We start from the raw sequence: 20,477 nt of genomic DNA, 5'->3' as shown, positions 1-20,477 counted from the left end.
TCATTTCCGAAGAAGCCTGCTGATGACTTAACCCAGCCAAATAAGCGCTTTATGTATTCCCAGCTTAAGTCATCGGCTGGCATCTTCGTAGAGGAATAAAGGAGTTTTAGGTTGGCTTTTCGATTTCGGACCTAGGCTCCTTTGTTCATTTCCGAAGAAGCCAGCCGATGACTTAAGCCAGCCAAATAAGCGTTTTATGTATTCTTCTGTTCAGTTCATTTAAATGATGCTTTGAATAAAAAAAAAATAAGTTAGAATAGTCGGTGATGGACATACCTAGAGGAGAAATTCCAAAATCCGGCCGAAGACTGGCTTCTAAAAAATATATCAAATTTACGAAACACTTGTTCCCCTTTTTTTGAAATTTTTACCCTGATTCCGGAAAACAATTTTATTTGGGGGACGGACCCGGGACCCGGGTTCAAACGGTCTGGACCCGGATACACTTACCCGATATAAACAAAAAATACTCCAGAAAGTCGGAAAAGGGCTAATTATGGGCGGTGATGCTACAATTTGTGCTAACACCTTTCAAAGACATTTGATAGGTCAATTGTGCCATACTGTTTGAGGACGTGCAGGGAATCACACTCCGGCCAAGTTTGAAAAGTTGGGTAATCAACTATATGTGTGGACGCCAGTTGTACGTAGGATTCCGGAACAAGAAGTCCAAAGCCCGTAGAGTAAGTAGAGAACAGGGAGTTCCCCAAGGTGGATTGATTCTCCGGAACTGTTTAACCTTTTCCTTTCCGGAATTCCTCGCCCTCCAGACCGCATAGAGATCGTAACGTATGCGGATGATTGTGAAATGAAAACTCTTTTGGGTTTGTTGGGGAATCCGCAAAATGCGACTTCCCCTTACTTTATTCAAATCAGAACCGAACTTATATTATCTTACAAAAATTAACTTAAGCTAATCGAAAAATAAAGTGAGCGTTGGAAACGCTTAGTAAGCATAATGCATGCTTAGGCTTAAATTTATAGAATTAATGTCTTATTATTTATTCATATAAATCTGCATTTGCTGCGTTCATTTAAAGATAGTTCGCTCTTGTTAGTTTTAAAATTTAGTTTAATGTTTACAATTTACACATATTGGTTTCTTTTGTATAGAAACTAATGCATACAACTATAACTAACGCAACTTTTTTAAATACGCTTACAATGTTTATTCTATAATATATTTTGAAGTAGAAAAAATTATCAACTAAAGAGAAAAAAATAGAATATGTTGTTTTTTTTTTCTTAAGTGATATTTTCAAAATATAATTTATGTTTTGTAAAAATTAAATAGTGTTCTATGAAATATATAACATTGTGTTGTGTGGCTTAAATTTTACTTTAAGTGATTTAATATGTTTTGTTTTTCATTTTTTTATGTGTTTCACAGGATCGCCATGAAATGAAACTCTTTTGGGTTTGTTAGGGAAGTCGCGTTTTGCGACTCAAATTAGAACTGAACTTATATTATCTTACCCAAATTAACTTAAGCTAAACGAAAAATAATGTAAGCGTGGGAAACGCTTAGTAAGCATAATGCATGCTTACTATCTCGGAGTAGTGCAGACAACACACCTCAATAAAATGAGGGTGTAAAGTTACATACTGAAGGTATTGTAACTTGAGTAAAATCATATCAACGGTTCAAATTGGTCATTCTCTAGGTGCGCTTTGCTACCCCTTTTGATTTTAAATGCATAAAATGTAACATACGAAAATTTTGTGAATTTTAAAATTTTATTAATTTTATGTTTGTATGTATTTATGCACCTTTATATGTATGTAATAAACTGTAGTAAAAAACGACATTTAAAATTAAAAAAAAAGACAAAAAATAAATATTTTTAAGAGGAGTTTTCTCTTATAATTTCACTCACATCTTAAATGATTTTTATTGTTTCCATTCTATTAATGGTCACATTGTAACGGAAAACATATCCGATTATAGTTTTATACAGATACAATGCCCCCGGGACGATCGTAGTGAACAAGTATTCAAAAGGCTAACAGAAAATTTTCCAGATTTTGCAAAAAAGCGTTTAACTGACTTATGTACTGAATTCTCAGACATTTTTGCTCTCAACTAATAATTTTTGTAAACAACAGTTCCGAGTAATGGATGGATGAAACTGTAGTAAAAAACAACAACAATTATGCGTTCACTAGGTGCGCTTTGCGACCCCTTTTGATTTTATATGCATAAAATGTTATATACGAAAATTTTGTGGATTTTTAAATTTTATTTACAAAGACAAAAAATAAATATTTTCAAGAGAAATTCTCTCTTATAATTTCACTCACATCTTAAATGATATTTATTGTTTCCATTCTATTAATGGTCACATTATAACGGAAAACTTATCCGATTATAGTTTTATACAGATACAATGTCCCCGAGACGATCGTAGTGAACAAGTATTCAAAATGCTAACAGAAAATGTTCCTGATTTTGCAAAAAAGCGTTTAACTGACTTATGTACTGAATTCTCAGACATTTTTGCTATGGAAACCGATAAAATCTCAACTAATAATTTTTGTAAACAACAGTTCCGAGTAATGGATGATACCCCTGTTTATATAAAAAATTATAGAATTTCACATAGTCAAAACAGGAAATAAAAACTCACGTTGACAAATTAATACAAGATGATATTATAGAGCCATCATTTTCATGTTACAACAGTCCGGTATTATTAGTCCCAAAGAAAGATGGCGACTAGTTGTAGACTACAGACAAATTAATAAAAGGTTAATAGCGGACAAATATCTATTACCAAGAATCGAAGATATTCTAAACCAAATATATTTTTCCTGTCTGGATTTCATCAAATAGAATTAAAAGAGGAGTTTAGGGATATAACTCCATTCTCCGAGAATGAAGGATCATTTTGCTTTAAACGTCTCCCTTACGGAATCAAGGTAACGCTGAACTCCTTCCAAAGAATGATGTCAATAGCATTTTCTGGTCTTAAGCCTGAACAGGCATTCCTGAATATGGATGATCTTATCGTAATTGGATTCTCAGAAAAACATATGATTCAAAATTTGCGGGATGTCTTCACGACGTGCAGAAAATATAATCTGAAGCTGAATCATGAAAAGTGTATTTTTTCAGACATGAAGTAAACTTTTTGGGAATTCTTCCCGTTAACTCAAAAAATGAAACCATCCAAACATATCCTACCCCAAAAAGGGCGGATGAAACTAAAAGGTTTGTTGCATTTTGTAATTACTACAGAAGATTTATACCGAATTTTGCAGAATACTCTGCCATTAACAAAACTAACTAGGAAAAATGCAGAGTTTATTTGGACTGGAAAGTGCCAAAAATGCTTTGAGTATTTAAAGAATTCACTTTTAACCCCAAGAAAACTCCAGTACCCCGATTTCAATAAAAAATTTTGCATTACTTCCGATGCAAGTAAATACGCATGCGGTGCCGTTCTAAGCCAAGTGCATAAGGGTGTACAGTTACCCGCATATGCATCAAGATCCTTTACCAAAGGTGAAAGCAACAAATCTGTAATTGAACAAGAACTCGCAGCAGTACATTGGGCAATAAAATACTTCAGACCATACATATATGGTACAAAATTTTTGGTGAGAAGTGATCACCGCCCATTGACCTACTAGTTCTCTTTGAAGAATCCATCTTCAAAATTAACCCGGATGAGATTAGACCTCGAAGAATATGACTTTGAAATACAGTACATAAAAAGAAAGGACAACTGTGGAGCCGATGCCCTCTCCAGAATTGATTTTGAACATATTAAGAATATAAAGAGACTCTATATGGTAACAACGCGGTCTAAATCAAAGAAAGACCAAACACAAAAATATAAAAAATTAACAAGCGTGTCAGACATTCCTAGGGTCTACGAACCACTAAATGCAACGGAGGTAAAGAAAAGTGTTCTCTCAAATATTCCTCTCTCTGGTACAAAGTGTACCCTTAAATATGGGAGAAAAACTTGAGAAAATGTAAAGATTGATGACCTTATTGCTAATGGAAGCTTTGATCTAAGTCAATTCATTCCTAGGTTGGAGAATATAACCGGTAATAAGGGAATATTCAAATTGCAACTCTCATTAAATGAGGATTTATTCAATATGATTCGAATCAATGATTTCAAAAACTGTACGAACCAGTTATTAAAGAATCTAACAATAGCTTTAACGCCAAAATTAGAGAAAATATCTGCTGAAGTGCAGAAAAGAAAACTCCAAGAAACGTATCATAATGACCCATTATACGGAGGTCACGCTGGCATCAAAAGAATGTCAGAAAAACTCCGCACTACATATCGTTGGAAAGAAATGTCTAAAGACATCACAACTATGTTAAAAACTGCAGTAAATGCCAAGAGAACAGGCCCCTTAAAAGGACGAAAGAACCTATGTGTATAACGGGAACCCCAGCAAGCGCTTTTGATATTCTCGTTATTGATACAATAGGTAATTTTTTTAAGTCAAACAGCGGTAACGAATACGCTGTGACAATAATATGTGATCTCACCAAGTACCTGGTAACTATACCATTACCCGATAAAACGGCAAAAACTATAGCTACGGCAATATTTGAAAACTTTGTACTTACATATGGGCCAATGAGAGCGAACTATCTTTAAATGAACGCAGCACTGACTGTTAAATGCAAATTTATATGAATAAATAATAAGGCATTAATTCTTAAAATTCAACTAAGAATAGTCAATTTAAACCGATAATTATTCTTTGTTAAAAAGGGAGGTGTAGTGCGTTTGCTTCATCCATGTTGCCATACCTTCCTACTACAACGTATCACACTGGTTGACACATATGTCCAAGTTGGCATACCTTCTGTATTCGACTAATAGTATGATTTTACTCAAGTGGCGTTAACTGGATGAAAATTAATCCGCTGATACAATAGATGACTGCTGCAGCTGCTGATATTGTTGTAAGGATTTGTTCTGTTAATGCGATTCCGGCTCTAACTCCAAGTTTAAAAGTTCCGCTACTTCGATGGGCTGTAGCCAGGAATCTTTGCGATTATGTTGGGTACGTTTGAGATTACCGAACTACAAGGACGGAATTCCAAATGTATTGATTTGCGATAAAGTATTGATGTTTTGCCATTAGTAGGTGACGTTTTGGTTGTGGGTCCGTTCAGACACTGGATCCCGTCTTGCGCCAACATTACAGTGGTACTTGTAGCGAAACATGCTAACGAACATGTATGTTTAATTAATTTACAGGCTTTAGGCTCCATTCTTTACTGTTTGGTTACTTGAAAATTGTATTATTATAATTGTTGTTGATATATAATTTCATTAGTTGTTTTTTTAGAGCCATTGTTTTGTTGTCTTTTTTCTTTGTCTTTTTTTTAACAAACCCGAGGCCTTTTTCTTTCTTATTATGGTGCACCGCTTTTGTAGATTTTAAAGTTTTTTTGTTTGGCAGGATCGTCATGAAATGAAAACTATTTTGGGTTTGTTGGGGAAGCCGCAAAATGCGTCTTCCCCTTACTTTATTTAAATCAGAACTGAACTTATATTATCTTACAAAAATTAACTTAAGCTAAACGAAAAATAAAGTGAGCGTGGGAAACGCTTAGTAAGCATAATGCATGCTTACTATCTCGGAGTAGTGCGGACAACACACCTCAATAAAATGCAGGGTGTAAAGTTACATACTGAAGGTATTGTAACTTGAGTAAAATCATACTATTAGTTGAATACAGAAGGTATGCCCACTTGGACATATGTGTCAACCAGTATGATACGTTGTCGTACGGAAGGTATGGCAACATGGATGAATCAAACACACTACAATTGTACGATCATGGCGTCGAGCCTAGTGGTCGATGACATATGTGAAAGGCTGAAACTATCTCGCGGAGCTTGCCGCATACTTACACGCGAGGAATTGAAAATATCCACCATTAACGGCCACACTCTTTACCACATGGTTTGCGGAGATTAGAACACAGCTGAATGTGCAGGTCGAGGGTCAAGATGAAAAGGTCCTCAAGGCGCTAACCGGCAGCCCTTGGGTCCTCGAGGCGCTAGCCGGCAGCACTTGGGGTGCGTACAAGGAAACCTTGTTGACCTCTTATGAAGCGATAGGTCGGTCTGTGGTCAGCAATGCGGCTCCAGTGTGGTGTGCGAATACTAGTGCCTCCTCATGACATCAGTGGACCATTTACATGAGGAGGCGAAAGTCCTTCCCTTACGTCAGCATAATCATATGCTTTCGTTGCAGTCTGTTTGGGTGTTACCGTGAGAGTTATCCCAGGTGTGTCAGGAAGGACACACACGATCTAGAGAGGGAGGTCCAACGCTACAATAGAGAACATCTAGATCAAGAAGCATATCGGGCAGGTTTGAGTGGCATTCATACCGATGCAGTCGCGGATGCTATTAGCAGTTACAAAATGAATGCCGTCCTCGGAGTCCACCCCCCCCCCCCCCATCCATTGCAGTTGAAGAACGTCAACTGCCTAGAGAAACAAGGGTAGTTTTGGCACAATTATGTTCAGGATGTTGTAGTCGTCTCAATTCGTATTGGACACGAATTGATGAAGATGAGCACAATACGCTGCACCTCTTTAATTGCACAGCCAAACCTACCCAACTCACTCCAGAAGATCTCTGGCTACAGGCCATTAAAGTATTTGAATTTCTAAACCTGGAGCTGGAACCAGATTAGCAGAACGCAAACACTTGCTACAACAACAACGAACCAAAATTTTTTAAATTCGTGCAACTCGGCTCCGATATATATATATATATATATATTTTATGCATAGTGGTGTAGAGTATCATATAGTCGGCCCCACCCGACATTTAACAATTCCTTACAGGTTTAAATCATAATTTTCACAATAATACCATATGGCATGACATAAAATAGCTTTCTATACCTCAACGCCTCTCTGTACAGATGGCATTTACAATCAAGGATTCTGCAATACATTCTGCTTATATTTTAATGTAGTCAAATTATAAGAAATTTCTGTAGGATATCATTTGTATTCTGTGCATAAATTTACAGATATTTCTTGGATGCGCATAAAAACTCTCACTTGCTCAAAGAGTGGCATAACTCAAAAAATGCGTATTTTTTCTAAGAATTTTACTATATCTTCTAATCAAATTTGATATCTGTCGAACTGAAGGAGATACATATGTTTTACATGGAGTTTGACATCAAACATCAAAACATATTAAGTAATGAAGCACTTAGATTCCTCAAACCATGTTTGATCTTTAATACAAATCGAACAGTGATATCTGGTGACCTCTTCATAAATAATAGTCTTCGTTCTTATTTTACAGGAAGTCGAACTGCTATCGATAGCTTAAATTTAGTTCTTTTCGAACAGAATTATTTGAGATGTGACACTTTTTGAATAAATGAGCGGTATGTATTTCAAAGTATGCATATCATATTAAAATTCAAACATTTGTCGACTTCTATACAAATGCAATTGCATGGAAAGATGGAGAAAATGTCTATGCTTACACTCAGAACTAGTTTAACAGAGGTTCTGTTACGAAATTAATGTGAAAGTTTTGCATTCTTATGGGTGTGACATTTTCTATTCTTCTAGGTGTATTCTTATAGGAGTGATATCAGATGTATTTGATCCCGCTAAAAATGTGAGCTCATAAAGTATAACTTCGGACAACATAGCAACATTTTGTGCTGGCAAAACATAAAGAGGCCTTAGTGTCTTTAGGGATACATTGACGGATCATTTTATACCCTCCTCCATTCTATGGAGGTTATATTAATTTTGTCATTCCGTTTGTAACTCCTCGAAATATTCATAATGGACCCTACAAAGTATATATATTCTTGATCAGCGTAAAATTCTAAGTCGATACAACGATGTCCGTCTGTCTGTCCGTCTGTTGTAATCACGTTATCTTTCGAACGAATTGAGATAGAAGGCTAAAATTTTGCATACATGCATAGTTTACCAGTAGGCAGTGGGCCATGTCGGTCCATGTTTTCGTATAGCCCCCATATAACGGTACCTCCCAATATTCGGTATTTTGATGATTTTAGAAACATTATTCGCCGGAATCGTTTCAAATTTCGTACTGGAATATCCTAATGGGTACTACAGCCTTTGCCAAAAATTTTTGTATGCAGGTCCACGTCTTCGTATAGTCTCCATATAACGGTTTTCATTTAAGTGGTAGTTTTCTGATTTTTTTTTTAATTTTTCAATTTCCTTCGAAATGGTGGAGGGTATTGAAAGTTCGGCCCGGCCGAACTTAGCTTCTTCTTGTTATATGGGGGATTTGCGATTAAAGTGCTCACAAATATCATCTTGTGTGGATTTTCAGACAATACCATTGGAAAATATAGCTAAAATCATAATATGGGGGCTATACGATATCGTTAGCCTATGTGTGGAATTTCAGACAATTCCATTGAAAAATGTGGCTGAAAGCATCAAAATAACGAATATCGGACCTGCAGATAAAAGAGAGATTTGTGCAAAATTTTAGCTTCCTATCTTAATTCGTTTAGACTGTAGCGTGATTACAACAGACGGACAGACGGACGGGCAGGGCTAAATCGTCTTAGAATTTTACGCCGATCAAGAAAATATAAACTTTGTTGGGTCTCAAATGATCATTTCGATGAGTTACAAACGGAATGACGAACTTAATATACCCTCCATACTATGTATGGAGGAGGGTATAAAAATATTTATTGGAGCAATAGATATACCGGACCGAGTTTCACCAAATGGTAAAATTCAGTTAAATATGAAAAAATCTATTCAATTTGACCTGATTTTAGAAATATGGTGAGCAATAACCGTAAAATCAGATGAAAATGTATATCGAAACTACATAAAAATCTAAACCGATCTCGATCAAATTTGGCAGAGATATATTCAAGCGGTATCTGATATCATTGTAGTGGAGTGCATATTACGTATGTCAGTGACTTAAAATCTCAAATCGGATGAAACATATGTATGGGAGCTATAGCTATATCTGAACTGATTTTCTCCAAATTTAAAGTACTTTCTAGGATGAATTCTGTCGAAAGTGCCAAGATTCAGTCCATTTGGTGCATAATAAAAATGAAATCGGATGTGGGAGCTATATCCAAATCTGAACCGATCCTGACAAAATTTTACGCAATTATTTCTGAGCAGTATCTGATAGCAGGTAACAAAGATTATTGTAGTGGAGTGCATATTATGCATGTGAATGACTTAAAACCTCCAATTGGATGAAACATATGTATGGGAGCTATAGCTATATTTGAACCGATTTCCCTCCACCATAGTACGGAGGGTATATTAAGTTTGTCATTCCGTTTGTAACACCTCGAAATATACCTTTTAGACCCCACAAAGTATATATATTCTTGATCAGTATAAAATTCTATGTCGATTTAGCGATATCCGTCCGTCTGTGGAAATCACTCTAGTTTTTGAACGAAATGAAGTAGGTTGATAAAATTTTACTCAAATCTATGTTATGTATGCAGGACTTTTGATATTGAAAATGGGACCACGTTTTGGTATAGCCCCCATATAAATATACCTCCCGATATTGGGTATTTTGACGATTTTAGAGACATTATTCACCGGAATTGTTTCAAATTTGGTATTTAAAGTTCGTAATGGGTACGTATAGCCCCCACATAACGATACCTCCCGATATTCGGTATTTTGATGATCATAGGGAAATTATTCTTTGAAATTGTTTCAAATATCGTATTTAAAGTCCGTAATGGGTGTAATGTTGGCTGCAACCTGTTGTTGTTTTTGTGAAGACATGTACGTGTATGTGGGTGAAAAATTAGGACCTGCCTCAATTTGTTTGCCGGTGCTTCCAAACGCCACTTGGCCAAAAAATTATGTTTTAATTTTTTTCCGAAGGCACAACAAGCTTTCTGTTTTTTTTTTTTACTTTCGCTGAAGTTTTAAAGCTTGTTTAGGCTCTTTGTAACTTCTGAACTTTATTTTCCAATTCATCGTCCTTACATATAAAATACAACGGTACTTAGTCCTAGATTTTGTTTTCTTAATATATCCTAAAAAAATAACAATCCTTAAAATTACAGCTGTTAATCAGCTGATCTACTTAGCCTAGCTACAGGTGATCAATACAAGGGTAGTTCGCATGCATTAATTTATCGTAACATTACAGCCTACGGCAAAAAATTAAGTATGCAGGTCCTCGTCTTCGTATAGCCCCCACATAACGGTCCCCCCGATATTCGGTATTTTGATGATCATAGGGAATATTCACTGAAATTGTTTCATATTTCGTGTTTGAATTTCCTAATAGGTACTACAGCCTGTGGCAGAAAATTGGCTATGTAGGTCCACGTCTTCGTATAGAACGGTACCTCCTATATTCGGTATTTTGCTGATTTCAGCGACATTATTCATCGGAATCGTTTCATATTTCGTATTTGCAATTCGTACCGGGTTTCGCAGCCCGTGACAGAAAATTGCAGCTCCACGTCTTTGTATATTTTTGAGATTCTAACAGAATTTATAACAAATTTTAATTTTATACCCTACACCACATAGTGGTAAGGGTATTATGTCTTTGTGCATTTGTTTGTAACATGAAGAAGGAAACGAGGTAGACCCATAGTTCCTTTTGGTGATCAGCATAGAATCACATTTTGAGTCCATCCGTCTGTCCGTCCGTTCGTCTGTCCATGTATTTTTGTAAATAAAATGCAGGTCGTATTTATAATTCGATTGAGATAAAATTTTGCACAAGTCATTTGTTTGGCCCAAGGACGAACCCTATTGAAATTGGAGATAATCGGTCAAAATTTAGATATAGCTCCCATATATATCTTCGTCCGATTTGCCTTTTATTGTGCACCAAACGTGTAATATCAGTCCGAATAGTATGGAATTTTGCACATACAATCGAATTAGGCCTCAAAATAAGTATGCCAAATTTTATCGAAATCGGTTCAGATATAGCTATAGCTCCCATATATATTGTTCCTCCGATTTTTTATTTTTGTCCTCCGCAGCCGTAATATGCACTCTGTAACAACAATATTTGGGGAAATATATCAAATACAGCTCAGAAATATATTTGCTAAATTTTATCGAGATCGGTTCAGATTTGGATATAGCTCCCATATATAACTTCGTCCGATTTACCTTTGATTGTGCACCAAACGTCTAATATTTGCCTAAATTGGATGAAATTTGGCACTTACGACCGAATTGAGTCTAGAAGCTAGTATGTCAAATTTGGTGAAGATCGGTTCAGATATAGCTATAGCTCTCACATATATTGTTCATCCGATTTGTTGTATTTGTTACTCACAGCCGTTATATGCACTCCGTAACAACGATTTTCAGGGATATATATCAAATATAGCTCAGAAATATCTTTGTCAAATTTTATCGAGATCGGTTCAGATTTGTATATAGCTCCCATATATATCTTTATCCGTCTTTATAGTCCTTTGAACTTTAAATTATAATTATAATCATAGCCTGTATTCTCCCATAAAAACTTTTAATTGTTATGTGGAGCTCTACTAAATTAGCAAAGTGGTGTAGGGTATCATAAAATCGGCCCCGCCCGACTTAAGGATTTTATTTACTGGTTATATATAGATTATTTTTTTTGAAAATTTCCAAATTATTTGCAAATGGTGGGGGGTATTCCATGTTCCGGCCCGGCTGAACTTTTTCTTGCAAAAAATATCGAACCTTAAATATTCCGGCAATTTCCGTGTAACCGAATTTTCCCCTTGCATTTGCACTCCAATAATCCCATGGGGACACTGTGTCATCTCTTACATGATAAATTTATCATCTGTGCGTTATGAGTTGTATCCTATCCTAGTCCAAGTGCACTTTCCTTTGTGTAAGTGATAATTTGAAAATGTTATCAACACAACGAATACAACCCCTTCTTCCACAGCACTTCGTTCCCATCAAACTAGGCAACCGACCAACCAGACAGACATCGTTTGTCTTTCACATTGTGAAACTTTCTTCAATGGAAGGTTTTTTTTTTGTTTTGTGCAAAATGCATTCTCGGAATTAAGTATGGCACCGATAGGAAGAAGTAACTGTAGTTCCTGAGAGCAGATAGGAACACAGTTTTTCGAACAACCTGCACAATGAAACGACGAAGTAAGTGGGGGGGGGTGTCGAAGTTGCAGTATTTCTTCGTTCATGGCATTGTGTGCAAAAACCAAGTCATTGTATGCGAACACAAGGCTGCAAAGATTAAATTACAACTAAGGTATTTCTTGTCCAGTATTTCTGGCAAAGCCATCACCAACAATAAAGGGACTACTACTTCCGAGCACTGCTGAGTTGAGTGGCCATAGAGTGGTTATTTTGTTACTAAATGATATTTGCAAAATGGATGTGCACTTTCATTGTCATTACCAAAGAACCAAGAGTGTTACACGCACACACACTCACATCGATGAAAGGTAGAGTAGGAAAGGGCGAAAGCAGGGGGGTTATTGTTAACAAAATTTAAACTCAAAGTAAAATCGTTTTTTGTCAATGCAAAGCGAACCAAATCGGCTAGAACCTTTATTACGTATACCTCTTAAAGTTTAAGGTTAAAGATTAAAGGCCGGTCGGTGTAAAATAGACTTAAACATAAGCATCTTTAATTTCTGAATATGAACGTTAATTAATGTCTGAAAGTCATTAAAAAAAGTAAGGAAAAGTCCAAAACGGGCGGGGCCAACTATATGGTACCCTACACCACAATGCATATTTAGTAGAGCTCCCGTAACAAAAGAATTTATTTCAAGTTGATCATGACACCTATCAACTTTTGGCTTTAGAGCAGTTATAGTTGGCTATAGAGTGCGGGATATAACTTGAAGAATGATTTTATTAAAAACCAGTAAAGAAAGTCTTAAAGTCGGGCGGGGCCGACTTTATGATACCCTACACCACTTTGCTCATTTGGTGCACAATTAATTTGAAATCGGATAAAAATATATATGGGAGCTATATCCAAATCGGAACCGATCTCGATAACATTTGGCAAAGATATTTCTGAGCTGTATTTGATATATTTCCCTGAATATCGTTGTTACGGAGTGCATATTACGGCTGTGCGCAAAAAATATGACAAATCGGATGAACAGTATATATGGGAGCTATTGCTATATCTGAACCGATCTTCACCAAATTTGACGTACTAGCTTCTAGACTCAATTCGGTGGTAAGTGCCAAATTTCATTCAATTTGGGCAAATGTTAGACGTTTGGTGCACGATAAAAGGTAAATCGGACAAAGTTATATATGGGAGCTATATCCAAATCGGAACCGATCTCGATAAAATTTAGAAAATGTATTTCTGAGCTATATTTGATATACTTCCCCAAATATTGTTGTTACAGAGTGCATATTACGGCTGAGGAGGACCAAAATAACAAATCGGATGAACAATATATATGGGAGCTATAGCTATATCTGAACCGATTTCGATCAAATTTGGCATACTTATTTTCAAGCCTAATCTGGTCATATGTGCAGAATTCCATAATATTTGGGCTAATATTGTACGTTTGGTGCACAATAAAAGGCACGAAGATATATATGGGAGCTATATCTAAATTTTTACCGATTATCTCCAATTTCAATGGGGTTCGTCCTTGGGCGAAACAATTGATTCGTGCAAAATTTCATCTGGATAGGGCAATAAATGCGAACTGTACTTTGTTTACAAAAATACATGGACAGACGGACGGACGGACAGACGGACGGACATGCATAAATCGACTCAGAATGTGATTCTATGCAGATCATCAAAAGGAACTATGGGTCTATCTCGTTTCCTTTTGCCTGACCACCTTGTGGTGTAGGGTATAATAATGACGCTAAGATCATCAAAATACTGAATATTGGGTGGCACCGTTATATGGGGGCTGTACGAAGACGTGGAAGACGTGGACGCATAGACAAGTTTCTGTCTTAGGCTGTGGTATCCATTTCGAACTTCAACTATTAAATTTGAATAAGTTTAGATTTATTCGAATTGCTCACCTTTGGCACGAATTATGCCCTTCAAACGGCCAATGAAACCGTCACACATTCTGCCCGAATGTTCCTCTGCGGTATTTTGGCCCATTCCCGGCGAAGCGCTTGCTTGAGGTTATCGACACTTTGGTATTTTTTAGTGTCAACCTTGCTTTCCAAAATACTCCAGACACAATAGTCCAACGGATTGGTATCCGGAGATTTTGGTGACCATTATGTGCTTGAAATGAAGCGAGTAACCACATTTTGTAACCATTCTTGGGTGGCACGTGCTGAGTCCTGTTGGAATGTCCAAGCTCTGCGGCCAAAATATTTGCGTACCCAAGGCTTTAATACACCCTCCAGAATATTTTCGCGATAATTTACGGCATTTATTCTGAAGCCACGGTCGATTAATACGAGCGGAGAGCGACTATCGGCTGTTATGGCGGCCCACATTATCATCATGGCCGGGCTTAAGTTCTGGTGGCCAAACGAAGGTGCGTATTTTCAGCTGACCTCTTCGACAGGTAAACACGATCATTTTGTTTGTTTACAAACTGCTTTACAACGAATGTTTTCTCATCAGAGAAAACCAAATTGGGTAGTTCGTCGCCGGGCTTAAGTTCTGGTGGCCAAACGAAGGTGCTCATTTTCAGCTGACCTCTTTGACAGGTTAACACGATCATTTTGTTTGTTTACAAACTGCTTTACACCGAATGTTTTCTCATTAGAGAAAACCAAATTGGGTAGTTCACCACTTTCGACCAAGCGAAGCAACTCTTTAGCTCTTTTGAGCCTATTTTCTTTCTGTTGCGGTGTAAGTTCTTGTACTTTTTGGAATTTCTATGGCTTTATCCTAAGCTCATTTTTCAATATTTGCCGAATGGAGTATTGCGATATGTTCAGCTCATGATCAAGTCGCTTTTTTACTATTCGAACCATTTCTGCTGATATTGCTGTTTTCTTCCGTCCACTTCCTTGACGTCGGGCTACGCTGCCAGTATCACGGTAACGAGCGTTGGTACGAGACACAAAAGATTTATTCACATTTAAATGCTGTAGTGCTCTAATGATTGTGGGTTTCCAGTCAAATAAAAAGAAATCACACGATCACGCTTGAAGTCCATCACGAATAACTTTTTTTCTGGAAAATTCTCACCAAAATGCTTTTGTACGATTGTAAACAATACAATGGGCTGTCACTGGAATAATTTTAACAGCTGTCGGACAAGTGGCTTAGAAATGACAGCTGTATGAAGTTGGTTGCAGTTATTTCATCTCACCTTGGGAGATGAATATATATATACGATATCGTAGACCGATGTATTGAACTTTAGCTTCCTTTTTTAATTATTTTGGACTCTAGCGTGATTTGAACAAATGGACAGGGCTAAATCGTCTTAGGATTTAACGCTGATCAAGAATATATATACTTTGTTGGGTCTGACATTAGTATGTCGAGGAGTTACAAACGGAATGATAAAGTTATTATGTCTGTGCATTGTTTCAAATTACGTATTTAGAGTTCGTAATCGGAACTACAGTCTGTGACAGAAAATTGTCTATGCAGGTCAAGGTTTTGGTATAGGTCGCATTTATCAGTACCTCCCTATATTCGGTATTTTGACGAGTTTAGGTACAATACCCACCGAAATTGTTGAGGTGTTAAATTTGACGTTCGTAATGGATGCTATAGCCTGTGACAGAAAATTGTCTATGCTGGTCCAGGTCGTCGCACAGCTCTGATATAACGGAACCTTCCTATATACGATATTTTGATGATTTTAGCTATTTCAAGTTTCGAATTTGAATATGGTAATGGCTTATGACAAACAATGCCCATGTAGGTCTACGTCGTATAGACCCCAATATAACAGCTATATTCGGTATTTTTAAAATTTTAACCGAATTTTTTAAGGATTTTATTTTTTGAAAATTTCTAAATTCGTTCCAAATGGTGGAGGGTATTCAAAGTTCGGCCCAGCAGAACTTACTGCTTTTTAACTTGTTCTGAATGCATTTGTGGCTTCTGCAGTGCTTCTGACTGAACTTCACTCCAAAATCGACAATTCTGCTTATTTACGTACCCATTGAGCCAAAAATTTGCTTTGTCGACTTCAACTTTTATTTATTTTTTTCTCAATCCTTCCAGTTATTTTTTCTCTGGTGTATAAGAAAATATTTACAATTACTTCTGCTTAATGGTATGACCTTACTTTCCCACTATCGGAAATATTTCCTCTGAAACTGTTGCACCTGCTACGGCTAGAGAACTCCATGTCGAGAATAACAAAATTCATGACGTGACACTGATTTGAATCAAAAACACACCTCTTTTTGATGAGATGGACTTGCTGCATCCAATTATAGGTGGTTTTCATTTAACCTTTGCAGCAGAATACACGAACGAACGATCAATAAGGAGATGGGGGTGGTAGTAATGTTTGTTTGTTGGATTAATACGATTTTTTGGGGTTCTAGTTTTTTCGAGTACACCATCATTAACATGATTTTCATTAACCTTCCTTTTTTCTTTTGCTATTCATGGCAAATAATAGCCACAAAACTTCATGGCAAAGATTTGTTTTAAATTACAGAAGCATTTCTTGAATCTGAACTGTGTGGGAGCTGTTTATAACGAGATAATTAATACCAACAATACAACGAAATGATTAAGATTGAAGTTAGCAGTGCAGAGGTTGGCAGCGATAATGTTCTCTTGAAAATTGGGAAATTTTTGTGAGGAAACCAACAACGATATTTATGTACCATTACGTTTATTCTCTTTGCAGACAACCTCAATTGTTGCTATTTCAAACTGCAGATGCAGTAAACATTTAGTATCGAAAGATGGAGTATGTTCAGGGCAGGAAAGCTAAGATTGCTGCCAATTGTGTGATGAGAACAATTCTTTTTTCTAAACGAACGAAGCTCTTTAATTCGAAATACTTCCGTTTGTAACACCTCGAAATATACATTTTAGATCCCGCAAATTATATATATATATTCTTGATCAGCGTAAAATCCTATATCGATTTAGCGATGTCCTCCGTCTGGGGAAATTCCTCTAGCTTCCGAATGAATTGAAGTAGATTGATAACATTTTACATAAATGTGTGTCTGCAGGACTTTTGGTATAAAAAATGGGCAACATAAGTCCACGTTTACCTATAGGCCCCATATAACTGTACCTCCCTGTATGCGGTATTTTAATTATTTTAGCGGCACTATTTACCGAAATGGATGCAAATTTCGTATTTGAAGTTCCTAATAGGTACTACAGGACTGTGGCAGAAAATTGCCCATGCAGGTGTCGGTCTTCCATATAACGATATCTCCCTATATTCGGAATTTTTGTGATATCAGCGGCTTTATTCATCGAAATGGCTTTAATTAGCGGGGAAAGAAGACCCTGTTGAGCTTGAATACTATAATAGGCATTAAAACAAGTTAAAAAGTATCAGTCGGTTTAGCCGACAGATGCATACCTTCAGCGAATGTTCGATTATTTAAATATATTTAGATTTCTGTTATTATTTTTCAAATTGTTGACCCTCTATGTAGTAAGTTCCGAAGGTATGGGCCAATATTGTCCATTTCGTATCGGTCCTAAATAAATATGATATAAATATTGCAACGTGCCAGGTTTGGACTCTATTGGGTACTTCCTTTACTTTGTATGAGATATGTGATAATTTTTTTTGAAAATGTTAAAATGTGCGTGATGTACCAAATACATCACAAAACTGCAACCAACTTCAGACTGCTGTCATTTTTAAGCCACTCATCCGACAGCTGTTGAAATTATTCCAGTGATAGCTCTTTATATTTCTTACAAGCGTACAAAAGCATTTTGGTGAGAATTTTCCAGAAAATAAGTTATTCGTGATGGAATTCAAGCGTGATAGTATGATTTCTTTATATTTGGTTGGAAAAGAGCACTCCAGCATTTAAATGTGAATAAATCTGTTGTGTATCGTACCATAGTTCGTTACCGTGATACTGGTAGCGTAGCCCGAAGTCAAGGAAGTGGGCGGAAGAAAACAGCAACATCAGCAGATATGGTTCGAAAAGTAAAGAAGCGACTCGATCGGAACCCGCGTTACAGTGGCCGAAAAATGGCTCGTGAGCTGAACATATCGCAACACTCCATTCGGCAAATATTGAAAAATGAGCTCGAGGTAAAGCCATTCCAAATTCCAAAAGGTGCAAGAACTTACACCGCAACAGAATGAAAATAGACTCATAAGAACTAAAGAGTTGCTTCGCCTGGCCGAAAGTGGTGAACTGCCGAATTTGGTGTTCCTCAATGAGAAAACATTCGTTGTTCAGCAGTTTGTAAACCAACAAAATTATCGCGTTTACTTGCCAAAGAGGTCAGCTGAAAATGTGCACCTTCGGTTGGCCATCACAACTCAAGCGCCAGCCACGGTGATGGTGTGGATCGCCATAACAGCCGATGGTCGCTCTCCGCTCGTGGAATTAGAATAAATGCAGAATATTATCGCGAAAATATTCTGGAGGGATGATATTGAGGGGTTTGACATGATTATCGCCTTGACGGCTTCAATAGGCCTTGACGGTCTATTTCACAGGTACCAATTCGAAGATCAGCTATATGGGCTCCACTTCCCTCTTGGTAAGGGGTTGAGGACTATCTTACACCTCTGCTGCTCTATGGGTCGCAGCACCCGGTTGAGAATGCAACACCACATCGAGCCGAAGCTCTACCCGCGATTTGGGTATAAACCACAACCAGCGCGTTGTCAGGCTAGATCAACAGATTTAGGGGCTCCTGACACTCGCAGCACCAGAATAGTCTGCGGTCAGACATTGTAGTCGAAACTACTACCAGTTTTTGCTCCATACAGCACGGAACTGGTCACCCAAAATGAGAGAAAAATTTGAGGCACGATCAGGGAATAGGACGAGTGCAACACAAGTGTTATACTGATGTTCACATGGACGTAGCTTTCTCACTGCGAAGAGTGAGGCCTATTCACCTCTTCCGCTCTGACGCTGGCGAACGGCGGTGAAGGTTATATTAAAACCTTCCATTTCAACAGGACTCAGCACGCGCCACCCAAGAATGATCACAAAATGAGGTTCCTCGCTTCATTTCCAGCGCACAATGGCCACTAAAATCTCCGGATACCAATCCGTTGGACTACAGGGTTGTCCATATTCGACGGACCCATCTGGTAACTTTTGACAGAGATGTCACATCGCTTAATGACATGCCGCGTTTGAAGCGTCAGTCCAAGCAGATTTTTACCATGAACCAATACACGCCACTCGAGTGCTCTGAAATAGTTGAAATTTACATTCAACAGAAGAAGTCAATTGTGACAACTCAACGTGCTTTTAAAACATTAAAAAATGTGAGAAGCGCGCCTTCTAAGAACACCATTAAGCGTTTATACGAAAAATTTTCGACTGGTAAGGCTCTTTCTAATCCGAAGAGACCATATAAAAGTCGACCAAGGCGATCGGCCGAGAATATCGCTGCGGTACGAGCCAGTGTTGAGAGGTCCCCAAGAACATTCCAAAAACGCCGTTCTTAGCAGTTGGGCATGGCTCGGTCCGGATTATTCGCATTAATTTGCATTTGTTCCCGTACAAAATTCAATTGACGCAAAGTGTCGATCACCCCAAGCAAGCGCTTCGCCCGGAATGGGCCAAAATACCGCAGAGCAACATTCCTTTTTTATTGCTTTTATTCAATAAAATTAAAAAAAAAACAAGTAAGCAAAGGCTACAGTCGAGCGGGGCCGACCGTTGAATACCATACAACACTATAATAAACGATACAGTTTATATAGGCGAGATACTCGAAAGAATTCCACAAGATATTGTGACATATAATAAAAGAAACCATCAGGTTTCGTTCTTTAATTTTCGAATAATAGCAACTTATACTAATTTGCTCATTTCGAATTTATTGGTAGATGTTGCACGTAAATGGTCTTCCTAGATCTGGAACCAATATTTCCCAAAGACCTATAATCTCTCAGAAGTGGCAAAGGATTAATATTTATTATTGGTTTTTGACTGAACGAAATCAACGTTAACGAAATAGTCGGAAGTGCGTCTTTCCTGTATTTGTGAATTCTCCAAAAAGTCACTGGAATGGACATTTTCGTATTTTGTCTACAAAAGTTGGCAAACTATTTCACACATTAAATATTTTTAGATGGCCATCCAAAACTGCTTGGCTTTTGTAATGTCCGGTAACTCCCATTCAAATGTGCGTGAGGATCGGGCGATAATTACGACCTGCAGACAATTTTGCAGTTTTTTGGTCCATTTCAATCCCTAAATATATGGCGATCATCTCCAAAAAGAGTAGGCTTCTATTCTGACCCTCATCTTATCTCCATGCAAAATTTCGTAAGGATCGGGCCATAAATGCGATCTGTATATGATATCCTGATATCCTAACTACTTAGTTTTGTTAGCTGTAGAAATATTA

This window comes from Musca domestica, unplaced genomic scaffold (assembly GCF_030504385.1).
Source record: "Musca domestica strain aabys unplaced genomic scaffold, Musca_domestica.polishedcontigs.V.1.1 14, whole genome shotgun sequence".
In the NCBI taxonomy this organism is placed as follows: domain Eukaryota; kingdom Metazoa; phylum Arthropoda; class Insecta; order Diptera; family Muscidae; genus Musca; species Musca domestica.
Note: the sequence above shows the minus strand (reverse complement) of the source record.